The sequence below is a fragment of the Furipterus horrens genome, unplaced genomic scaffold (assembly GCF_987537825.1).
Source record: "Furipterus horrens unplaced genomic scaffold, mFurHor1.1.pri manual_scaffold_5, whole genome shotgun sequence".
NCBI lineage: Eukaryota > Metazoa > Chordata > Mammalia > Chiroptera > Furipteridae > Furipterus > Furipterus horrens.
The window spans coordinates 53,603,246-53,615,885 of NW_028327175.1; the positions used below are offsets into that span (position 1 = coordinate 53,603,246).

The 12,640-nt window shown below is 36.5% G+C and overlaps 1 protein-coding gene and 1 long non-coding RNA gene across 4 annotated transcripts in view; one reads left to right on the top strand and one right to left on the bottom strand.

The window, feature by feature from the left end:
• The window catches only part of LOC150008636 (uncharacterized), a 50,676-nt gene that overhangs the window by 18,910 nt on the left and 19,126 nt on the right, over positions 1-12,640 (bottom strand). Inside the window, exon 2 of the long non-coding RNA XR_016511126.1 lies at positions 2,051-2,201. This is a non-coding gene — a long non-coding RNA (uncharacterized LOC150008636). The remainder of the gene's footprint in view (positions 1-2,050; positions 2,202-12,640) is intronic.
• VCAN (versican) overlaps positions 1-12,640 on the top strand; it is a 96,989-nt gene that overhangs the window by 13,444 nt on the left and 70,905 nt on the right. The window lies entirely within an intron of this gene.

The window sequence follows — 12,640 nt, forward strand, 5'->3', positions numbered from 1 at the left end:
GGGACAAGAATTCTTACTTTTTTAGTCATGGTATGAAGATGAAGTGGTTTAACGTGTAAAGCTTTTATCACAGTGCATGGCACAAAGTAAGTGCTCAATAAGTAATAACTATTATTATAATTTATGGGCATATTAAATGTTCTTTATTTCCACTGAATTTTTCAAAACAAGAAATAAGTTAAAATTCAACTTCATAAATTACATTCAGTATAAAAATTTTTTTCTGACAATGAATATTATTAGATGTAGAAAAATGCTGACAAACTACAACATTTTTTCTCTGGAACTTTCTTAAAACTAAAATTAATCTAAAATGTTATCAGTGCATTCCTCTGTCAAAGTCTGAGTCATGCATTGTACTTTGAAGGATAAGGAGAATAACTGGAAATGAGTCACTATATGAAGAAGGGTGACTATGGGAAGCCAGGGTGCTTGATGATGGCAAATGTAGCTCAGCCCCAGATTTGGAAAACCACTGGGAGCGTGGTGGCACAAAGGACCCACTCCACACACCGTTTTTTCCATAGAGAACCAGGCCTGCATTTCTATAATATCTTAAAAGCTTGCTTTCTGCTAAAGGACTCCCTCATCCTGGGCTGAGAGCAACAGATGTTCAGCGTGTAACCTTGAAGCAGTTTCTTAGGGTCTATTCTGGGCTGATTTTTAAGAACAGGATATGGCTAGATGAGTTATCCTCATCATCCATGCATGTGTTACATTCTTTTCTCTGTTCTATAAAAGTAATAATCATATAAGGCAATAATTGGCACAATGATTCACAATTTTCTTAGATGTAATCCACCTAAAGAGTTAATAAAAGCCTGTTTAGGCAGGGGCAAACTGCACTTTCTCCTCTAGAAAGTGGCTGGTTTTGTCCCCTCTTCTCCACAGAATTCTTGTAGTTTGTAAACATTTATTCATTTCATTCACAATGCCATGGACCCTGCTGGTTGGAGGTCCATGACAGATGTCTCTTACATCAAGGCATTCTGAATATGAAAAATTGCTTGAATATTATTGAATAATTAAAAATAATACTGTAGCAAAATAAGAACTCCTATATTATCCCTCCTAAATTGTTTGAAATCAGTTTATTCTTTGATTAAGAACATTATCTTCAGAAATTCACCTGGTGTCTGACCCTGCACAAAGGGCACATAAAAATGTCAATTTTGCCAATGGAAAATTTAAGTACTTCTGAAAGTGTTTTGTGAATAATGTATTTCTGTGCTGAAAACTGTCAGCTTAATAGAAATTATGTGTATATAGTTGAATCTATAGCAAAAAATGATCCCTAAATAAGGTAGATAAAAGAGTGTTGGAAAGAATGGAGTTCAATGTAAATATTTCAGCCAAGAGAGCACTCAAACATTTAAGGGAAATTTAATTCTTTTTAAATGAAATTAATAGATTATTATCTGGTTTATTTATGATAGCAGGTACTTGTAAGACAATAGTTTCCTTTATACAGGCTTTAATTCTCCCTGCAAATAAATCAGAGGATAATAGAAGAGGTCAGACTGCTTCCCTTCATGGCTGACCCCTTTATCCCCTTGCAAATGAGTCAACACATCCACTCTTGTCTCTAGATCTGACCAATAATTGATCCAGGAGCTCTTTGCCCCTCTGATATTGTCAACCTCGGAGACCTACATTCTATTCTACAATCTGATTTCTGTGCGTCCCTCGCTTTTGGCTTTTACTTCACCTGGAATAACTACCACCCCACTATTCCAATTCCCTGGTTCTCACACAAGTTTTCCTAAACTTTGATGTGTCTGCACTATGGGCTCTTTCATTAATTTCATATCTTCCATCTGAGTCCTAGTTGATCTCTCTTACCTTTACCATCTTCGAAACTTGAATGTCTGACTGTAACCACTGTCCTGTACACCTCCCTGTCTCCTACAAGTCTGTGAGTTCTGGGAGGGAAGAAACCATGTGTATCCCACTATCTCCCTGGCACATAGTAGCTGTTCTGTAGATGGGGAGGAATAAATGAGTGAATTAATAAATTAACCTCCAAACTATAAGAGCCCACTCTACTTACCTCACTTTATACTTGCCCCTTGGAAAACTCCACATCTCTGCAAGCTTCATCACTGTTCTATTTGCTTCCGAATTTTCCATTGCTCTGATTTCCTTAGTAGTTTGTTTAAGTTCATTTTAGTTCTCTTGTATGCAAACTGTAAGTCAAATGCCTTGTAGGATGATTGAGCGGCAAAAGTACACCGAAAAGAACAAAAAAAGAAAATGAAAATGTTAATTTCTAGTTTTGCATGTCCAGCCCTAACCTCTCTTCTGAAGTCCGTATACGTATTTCTGGTCCGTGAATCATTTTTGCGTCTCACCTCCGGTTTTGATCCTCACAAATAATCACCAAGTCAACATTGTGTAATGAATTTTCCGTTGCCCTCATCCTCAAGCACAAACTCTGCCTGATTTTTGAAGCCCCTCAAACCCTGCTTGGGAGTAACCTATTCGACAGCCTCGTCTCCCTGTCTCCAACATGGTGGCCCTCCACAGACCCTTTGCTTGCTCCTACTGGCACATCTGCCTTGGTTCCCTCAGAGAATACAAACTCCTCAGCTTTCCAACGTTCTTCTCTTCCCTTGTGCCTGAGCACACTACTTCCAAGAGCTCATCTTTTGTTCTCTCATCTCACAGCGAGATTTCCTGGCTCTGAACTCCCACTTTGCTTAGACCTAGTTCCACATACTTGTTTAATTATTCTCTGGTTGCTTCAGAGTCATCAGATACAAAATGTTATCTACTAGTTTAATTTCTGTAACCTCTGGGTAGAGATAAGGCCCTAAACATCTTCTATTACTTTCTCAACCACAATGAAGGATCTATTCCAGTAATAGACACATAATAATTACTGAAAAATACTTTGTGATAATGGCAGTATTTCTCCACTCTGTGTTTTTTGGGGACTGCTTCCACCACCCTTCCATTTCTATAATACTTCAAAGAAATACCAAGCTTTGTCCACCACATTTACTAAGGAATTTTTTTTTTTTACCTTTATTGAATCACCGTACTAATTTTTCTCTGTGACTATCTCCTCTCACTGTTTTCTGTGGTGTCTCAGAAATAATTCTTTTCTGGAGACACTCTTTTCTCCTTTCCAACCTCTGACAATAACTTCCCTTTCTTGTTGACCCAACCAATTGTTCTCTGTGGGGTTGGTTCCTTTTGTACCTATTTATAAATTACAGGTTAATTTTTCAATTTTTCTACTTCTTTCTTATGTCAAAATGCAGGATCGCTCTGTCACCTTTACAACTTGTCTGATGCCTCCATGTCATCTATGTGTCTGACCTAGAACCAAATATAACCTTTCTTTTTTGTTATCATATGAGCTCCTTTAGAAATGCAAAGAAAAAAAGAAAAATAGGTAAAGGCCTGAATGTCATTAAACAAGTCTTAGAGGAAGGCTTATTTCTTGTCTTCTTGGAGGCTTTAATTGGGCTAACATCAGATATCAAATCTGGAAATTGTGTTATTTCCTACTGTAAATTCTCAAGTTGACTTCTCATTTTTTTTATTTTTATTTTGGTTTTTCAATTACAGTTGTCCCCTTTTCCCCTAATTTCTCTCTGACTTCTCATTTTAATAGAACTTACAGTGTGTAATCTACAGAATAATTCACTCATGGGAGTTTTTTAAGAATTAGTGATACTGGGCTTATTCCATTAAAAAACCCCAAGTTCAACAGATAATTGAAGTATTGATTCTGGATTACAGAGCCCCTCCACATGGATTGAGGTTGGTGCCATAAGATGCTGAAAACTTTTTAGCTATTCTCTGTAGAATTCACAAATCATAGATCACAGCTATGGCTATTCTTCTTATATAGGCTTTGGAGATTAACATAACTTGTTAGGGATTTGAGATTGAACTTGGAGTTGTTTCTGTTAAAGTGTTTGAAAGATCTAGCAAAGAGCCATTGATGAAGGCAACCAGGCATGGTACCTCTGGTAAATGACATCTTCATTCAGTATAGTGACTTCAATAGATGGACCATGAGGTAGGCATAGGTAGGGTAAGGAAAGAAACTATTATATGGTTGCCTATCAGGAATTAAAAAAAAAAAACAAAAACAACCAACCCTCCTTTTTGAACATAAGGTAACTGAGGCACAGAGATGTTAAGTGATAGGATGTGCCCTTTTCTCCGTTCCACTGCAGTTAGCTCTCAGGGCCACCAAAGATTCCCCAGCAGAGCAGTAGCTCTCATGGTACTCCGGAGCTCTGATTTGCCACATAAAAATATTCTAATTCTTATTTCAGTAATGATTGCATTACTGATTTGATTGCAGTGATTGGAGTCGCTGGATTATATGGTAACTCTATTTTTAATTTTTTGGTGAACTGCTAAACCGTTGTCCAGTGTAGCTACACCATTATAAATTTTCACCAGCAGTATTTTGGGGTCCTGCTTGCTTTACTTTCTTGCCAACACTTCTTTTTATCAGGCTTTTTGATCATAGCCATCCTAATGGATATGCAATAACACTGATAGTTGTTTTGATTTGTATTTTCCTGATTGCTAATGATTTGAACAACTTTTTATGTACTTTTTGACTATTTACATATTTTCTTGGAGAAATGTCTATTCAGAATCTTTGCCTATTTTTAATTGGGTTAGTTGCCTTTTTGTTATTGAGTTGTAAGGGTTCTTTATATACTCTAGATTCAGGTGCCTCCTCAGATACTGAATACAATTTGCAAATATTTTCTCCCATTCTGTGAGTAGTATTTTCACTTTCTCAGTAGTGCCCTTTGAAGCACAAAATATTCTAATTTGTATGACATACAATTTATTGAAGTTTTCATTGGTTGGTTGTACTTTTGGTGTCATAGCTAAGAAAATGTCAAGTCTCCAGTCATGAAGACTTACTTCTGTATTTTCTTCTAAAGTTTTATGACATTTGTTTACTTATATTTTGATCTATTTTTAGTTAATTTTTATATATGGTGTGAGGTGAGAGACCAAATTCATTCTTTTGCTTGTGGATGTCCATTTTTCCAGCACCACTTGTTGAACAAATTATTCTTTTCCCATTTAATGGTCTTGGCGTCCTGTTGAAAATCAACTGATCATAGATATATGCGTTTATTTTGGGACTCTACAGTCTATTCCATTGATCTTTACATCTCTACTTATGCCATTACCACATTGTCTTGATTACTATTGCTTCGTAGTAAATTTTCAAATTGGAAAATGTGAGACTACCAACTCTGTTCTTCTTTTTCAAAATTGTTTTAGATATTTTGGGTGTGTTGAGTTCCCATGTTAATTTTAAGATCAGCATGTCAATTTCTATAAAGAAAGGATTCTAATATGGACTGCATTGAATTTCTAGATCAATTTGAGATATATTGCCATCTCAACAATATTAACTCTTTGGATCCATGAATACGGGATATCTTTCTATTTTTTAAAAGTCTTCTTTAATTTCTTTAAATTATCTTTTTAGCCTTTAGAGTATGCGTTTTACAGCACTTTTGTTAAATTTGGTCCAAAATATTTTATCCTTTTGATGGAAATGTAAATGGATTTTCCTTTATTTCTTTTTCTGTTTGCTTGTTGCAACTGTAGAAATACAATTGATTTTTACATATTAATAGCGTATCCAGTACCCTGCAACCTTGTTGAACTTACTAGTTCCAATAGTTTTTTAATGGAATTCATAGAATTTTCTAAAATATATATTTTTAAATTTTATAATAATACCTTAAAAAAAATAGAAATGTCTTAACATAAACTCCTTGAAGCATGTAATAGTCATTTGCTTTAAGGTTTTGATGTCGAGGTCTCCTTGACTTCTGAATTCAAAGAGGTTCTTTGGGAATATAGTGGCCATTTATCTCTCAACTGTGAAACTTGAAAAACCGTGTGCACATGAAAGCAAAAAGCTAGGCCAATTCTCTTGTGTTGACCTGCGGCCATACTGTGCCTGTCAGACCAAATAACATGTTCAATCTTTTATATATTTTAAAGATGCAGGGACTCAGAAATTTTTTAGAACTTCCTTCTCACTCTAATTAAAATCTTAGCACTGTATCAATAGGAAAGAATAAGATCAACATCCTGAAAAACCATTAAAATGTTTAAATTTTAGTGGGGCTTCCCCTGTCTTTAAGCCCTTCAAATTGGCATACATGAGCTCTTGTGCAATAACACATTGACAAATGAGTAGATTCCTTTCCCATGAATATTACTTGATTTAGAGAATGTTAGCTGACTATCAAAGCCAACTAATGACAATTCTTTAATAATTAATTAGAGGTTACAAATTTCAGAACCCAAAGTTCATGTTTAATTACAACTCTCTAATAATTAATTAGAGGTTTCAGAACCCAAAGTCTATGCTTTAAGCCACATTAGGCTTATACTTCAGCCTAAAATAAGGGAGAAGTTGGAAAGGTGCTGGCTTGGCTTTCCAGTCTCATTACCCCTCAAATTAGAAACATTACCAGCCTAATGCTAGAAATGAAATGAAGTTACTTTGGCAGACTGGGAAGATTTCTTGTCATTGTTAACAGGAGGTTGATGGTATCTATGAAGGTTAAAGGATCAAATCTTAGGGGGAATCAACATGCTTCTTGAATCATCTACAGATATTAGCCCTCAAAAGATTATACAGCAGTGTATGTTAGCTGTTAACCACACATGTACAGCTGATGGGTTTCATGATTTAGAGGATAATGAGCATTAGTCTTCATTGCTTTGATCTTGTGTATGTAGACTCAGTCCAAAAATGAGACCGAGAGAGAGAAAGGGGAAGAAAGAAAAAAGAAACCTCATTTGAAAAAATTGAAAAGTCAAAACTTCAAAGCTAGTAACAATTATGTTGAATTGTTCTTATCACCATAGTACTTGCCATATACTATAAGTGGTTTTATTGTAGGAGCATTTAGAAACTCATTTCGTGTGACTACTTTCAGCTCACACCATATCTACTTTTGCATACGTTTATTACTTATATTCCCCTTTGATTCAAATAGCAAGAAAATGTACACATCTTGAACTTCTTTCTAATGAAAAAAATTGGGGAGTTCTATTCTCAGATGGGCAAAGGGAATCATGATTCATTTATAAGAACTAATTTTTAGGCCAGGTAGTTCCGGATAGAAGGGTTATGATCAAAGATAAACAGAAGAAGCATAAACATTTATCACACTACCTGGCAGATACCTCCACCTGGAGAACTGTGGTGAGATCTCAGCTTTGACTGCCGCAGAGAGCAGCCTATCAGCTGCAGTCTAGAGAAGAACTGAGTATCACCTGAGCTCTGCTGATGCCCATGTGCCTTCTCACCTTAGCGATGACAGGGAATTGTCAGCAGGAGAGAAAGATTCTATCCCACCTTTCCTCTAGACCCTGCCCCGTTAATAATTTTTCTGAGTTTCTCCCAGGTATAAACTCCAGCTTTTGAATAGTATGGTCATTTTTCTATGTTTTGATTTGTTTTTTTATCACTGCTTGCCTTTTCAGAATGTGTCTTTTTTGAGTTAGCCAGGAAACAGCTTTTCCATTTAGAAATCAGAAGTACAGAAAATGAACATGCATGGTCCAGTTTCCAGGGAGTCTAATAGCAGTTAATTGTCAAATTAAAATTTTTTCTTTATAATTCTGATGATGTTAATTACCATGATTGAGATGAACTCAGTTTGTGAAAGGTCAACAGATATTAAAGTCTCACCAGCATGTCTTTCAGTTTCTTCCAGGACATCCCTGGAAAGTTGAAATAATGAGAATATTCAGAGCCACAGTGTTTAATTTTCAATTTAAGGAAAATATGGGTTAATAATACTGCATAGATATTTTTCATAAAATATGCAGATTAGCCTGTGTGTGAAAACCTCCATTCAGCATTATATCTTATGTATAAAGTAATGTAGATACATATGCTTATGTCGATAAATTATTACTTATACCAACTTAAAGTGACTTGGTATTTTATCTTAGGTAATGCATTGTTTTATGTATATAAAATATATTTTGTGTGTTTCTTTCCTGACATTTTATTCGGTCTCTTTATCTAGAGAAAAATGAAGTATTCTCTCAGAGGTAGATAACATTTGGAAACATATTCCAAATCTGTTGTCTAGTTACAAATTTGTCAGTAAGTGTCCTAGAGATGTAGCTGCTTTGATAAGGCCACTTCTGGAACTTAATAATGGGCTAATTGTCAAGTTATAAATGTGATACTTGCCTTCCAGGAAGGCAGTTATCCAGTAAACCCAAAATGCATGAAATTGTTTAGTTACAAGTATTCAGGTATAGGCATAGAACATAGCAGTGTCCTATCCTAATAAAATAGGGTTTAATCTCATGGAAGGCTTTGCTTTCCCCCTTCTCACTCTACAGGTGGTACTGTAATAAAAACCCAGAAGGAGATTTTATTGCCTACATCAGAGGGACAAAAAGTGCCTTTAAGATACCCTCAGGGTAGGAACTTACACAACCTGACCAATTAAGTCATATTGAAGAGATGCACTGAGTTGCTTTGCTTGGTTCCGCATGTTTGCTTTCTCTTTCTGTTCTTTGGTTCCTGATTTGGTTTTGCCTCTGGATTTTAGATTTTATCTCTTGGTGCATCCTCTCATGATCATTCATTTTTGGATCAAGACCTAAATTACTTTATTATTACTGGCCCAGACTCAATACATATCCTTCTAATTTATTCTACTGTGCTATACTTTAAAACATATAGTTTGACCTGTAAATAATTTCTGACATTAAACTTAAAAACTGAAAGTAGATCAAATACAATTTTTGAAAATCTTAATATCTCAACGGCATTTTTCTGTGGGATATGGTATGGAAAGACATGCCTATGATTTGTTATAGAAGAGAAAACCTGATGCTTTTATCAGCTGTATCTTGTTTTATGTTTTACAAAAAGATCTTTTTAAGAAATGAGCTTCTGTGTTTGGCTTAAAAGCTATCTTAGACACTTCATCAGGGCCGCCTGCTCTGTCCCAGCACCCTTTGCTCACTGGCAGTCTTTGAAGCAACGCTGGGAGACAATGGACTCCATGTGCCCTTTGTGTTGTATTCCCTTTCGTTTCTCGGCTCCTGCTTTGATTCTGTGTCCTGATCCTGATTCACTTTCTCTACTCTTATCTTGAGCAGGTTGACAAATAGGCAACCAGAAACTCAATACTAAGTTATAGTTTTCATGGATCAGTTGAGGTTCCTTTTCATTGAAACATGTATGTCTCTAGAACAATGTTTTTCAAACTATTCTTTGAAACAGATCCATGGACTATTGAGTAGTATTCTGTGAAGAAAGGAGTGTTCTCTGGTCAAATGGTGTGGGACTCCCCTAAAATACTATAACATTAAATGCTCAGAGAAGTCTTGCAGAAATGAAACCTGTCAAATGACTTGTGTTTGTGTTTCTAAATGCAGTTGTCCATGAAACCTCTTCTCTTTGGAATACCTACCCACATCTCAAGGCTCATCAGTTTTCTGTGGAAGACTTTTTTGGAAACTATGTTCTTAGAATTTGAACCATATGTTAACTGATCCACATCTTCAGTAATAAGTGTTTTTAATAGATTGATTTAAGAGAGAGAGAAACATCGATTTATTGTTCCATTTATTTATGCATTCATTGGTTGATGATAGTATGTACCCTGACCGGGGATTGAACCCACAGCCTTGGTGTATCTGCAAAACACTCTAAACAGCTTAGCTACCTGGCTGGGGCTTCAACGATAAATTTTTAATATGTAATTCTAATTTAAACAGCAGATCATCTATATTTGTATTATGTTAGATAAAAATCATATAATGTCAAAGGATTATCTAATTAAAACAAGGCATCCAATTAATTTAAAAAAAGACTTGACAAGAAGTTATAGATGCCTTAGAAATCTAAACCTCTTTCTAATATGAATTAATTCAGTTACTATTATCTGTGTATTACCTATCTATTTACCTTTTTGTGTATGTGTGGTTTGAGTTTTAACCCCTGGCTGGTTTGGCTCAGTGGATTGAGCGTCGGCCTGCGAGCTAAGTGTCGCTGGTTCGATCTTCCAGTCAGGGCACATCAGAGAAGGAAAACTCTGACTCCAAAAAACCTCCGCTGCCTTGCGGCATACCTCTTCAGGGGAAAGGCTAAGGGAGTAAACCCCGACAGAAAATCCGGAGCCGGAGTCCCTAAGGCGGTTTGACGTTGTAGTCAACACCGGCAACTCCTGCGGCGCACCTGAAGCCAAGCTGTATTGACTCCGTCTTTCCCTTGGACCCTTCAGCTGCGAAGAGAGGGGGGTTCTGCTGCATGGGCAACAGCAGACCCTCCATATCACCCTGCCCAGGCTCTGTAGCTTCAGCTCCACTGGAGAGGACACTCCAGCGTCATCGCAAGATGTCGATTCAACACGGGAGGAGACAGATACCGTGTCACTCCCGAGTCAGACTGCACAGCCATTCTCGGCGGTGCAGATAGACTCTTAAGAAGCTACACCATCGTCTCTCGAGACGGACGGCTGCCGACGACGACGGTTTGAGTTTTAGTATGAAACTGATGCCAGGATATTCTGGCATATTTTAGAAAAACATGTGATGTTCTCCTGGCCTTAATAGTTTGAGGTTAATGCATGGAAAGGGCAACGTTTGGACATTTAACATTACTTTGGATATTGATTCAGTGCTAATCATAGGAATATCAAGACATAGTAAGATAATTTTATAATGTGAATGTTTCACTATATCATTAGTTTTTTGAAATGGGCAAGGTAATGCTCATGTTAAACAATTATGATTTAGGAGTCTTAGATATTTTTGGGATTGGGTTAAAGGAAGTGTTTTTCTTTTCTTTTTCTTATTATTTTGAAATAAGACAGTTACGACATGTATATAATCTTTATAGATGAAGCCTTTCAATTCTCTCCTTAAAGTAAACTCAACTTCAGTTAAATATTCTCTCTTTTTGGTTTGAATTATACAAAACCCAATGGTAATGTAGCTTCCAATATTTAAAAAAATTGTTATTTGCCATGTTTAAAAAATTTCTACGTATAAATGAAAAGAAAAATAGGTGACATTAGAGGAAACAGAAGTTAATCAAATAAGTAAAATCATTATTTCTTGGGTATTGGATAGATAGATGAAAATTGTATTCTACAAAAAAAATGAACTAAATAACTGATATTTTGACATAAAGTCAGATTTAACAAGAGTTCCTATATAAGAAGTTCTATAAGCAGATCTTTGTGATTTAATAATAATTAGAGAATTCTCTTTTTAACCTGCCAGTGCCTCCGAAACCTTTCTTTTCCTTTAATACCACGAATGTGTGTGCTGTGTAAGACAGGGAAACCATTACCCATGAAATCATGCTGCCATTTTTCTTCATTAGTCCTTTGGTCTGGCTGCATTTGGAGAAGTTGATTTCCCCCAACTGATCGACTAACATAGATGTTTGGAGAAGCAGTTTTACTCAGTTAATTATGTTTCTTTGCCCTGCTCTGGTTGGCTGATCATTCCTGTTACTTAAGAGGAACAGTAGTTTCACCTCAATGTAGAAGCACCTCGCAGTGCAGGAAACTTAAGGCCACAGAAACGATATGCCAGCTGTAATAACAAACCCAAGTGTTCCATCTCGGAGGGAAACGGATTGGCACTCTGCCCTCCTTCACACTTGCATTCCTTTCAGGCTTAATGCAAGTGTAATATGAAGTGAATGAGGCTGCTCAGGGCAGCACCGACCAGTCTCTCTGTCTGCCTTTTCCTCCCTGTCGCTTTGAGCCAAACCCATAGGTGAAATCAATCACCTGTTCCAGACAGCAGCTCCCCAAAGCCCTGCCGCAGAATTAGCTTTCTTTAATGTGTTGCTTGGGAAGGAGTGAAGAAAAAGAGCACCTTGTGTCTTAACAAGAACTTGAAATGGAGTTCATTTAACAAATATTATGGAATACATACCCTGTAACTGGTATTGTGACCCTTATGCTTTTAAAACTTATTAGGGAGTGAGACACTGAAGAATTGGGGAGGGGGAACTTCCATGCTTATATGTGTTTTTAGAGTTGAGGTTCCATCCCTTGCCAGACTAGGTCATTAAGAACAAACCTATTGACACCTCTACCTTACTTTTCTCAGGTAAAAGTCATTTTTCTTTCTCTTCTTCAAAGAGCTCTTATTGGGATTTGACCGGGTTTTATCAGTAGTCATTTTAGGTTTATAGTGAGAAAAGCCAATATGTGTGACTAATTTTTCTTGCTTTATAAATCTACCACACACTCAGAGAGACTAATGGCGCTATTCATTTTAAATAATTGCTTGTTACATCTAAGTTTTGTCAGGTGAAGCTCCAAACTGTGAGCACTCTGGAGTCCCAGCTGTTTAATACCTCGTAGAATCAGAAAGAGCCTCAGTGAGATGGAAGCGGGACCCACACAGCTACTACAATAATGCGCTATGAGTGCTTTAGCTTCCTCTCCATTTCATTTTACATTACTTCTCCTGCCTGCTGTATTTGCTTAGGGAAGCTCTGATTCTGCCTTTGTCTTTAAAAAAAAGGCACTTGTGCTCAGGTGTGGAAAGCATCATTTAATTTGCCCTGAATTAACTTCAGCCAATTGTTCTGTTAGTTATCCAAGGAAAATTCCAATTTAAC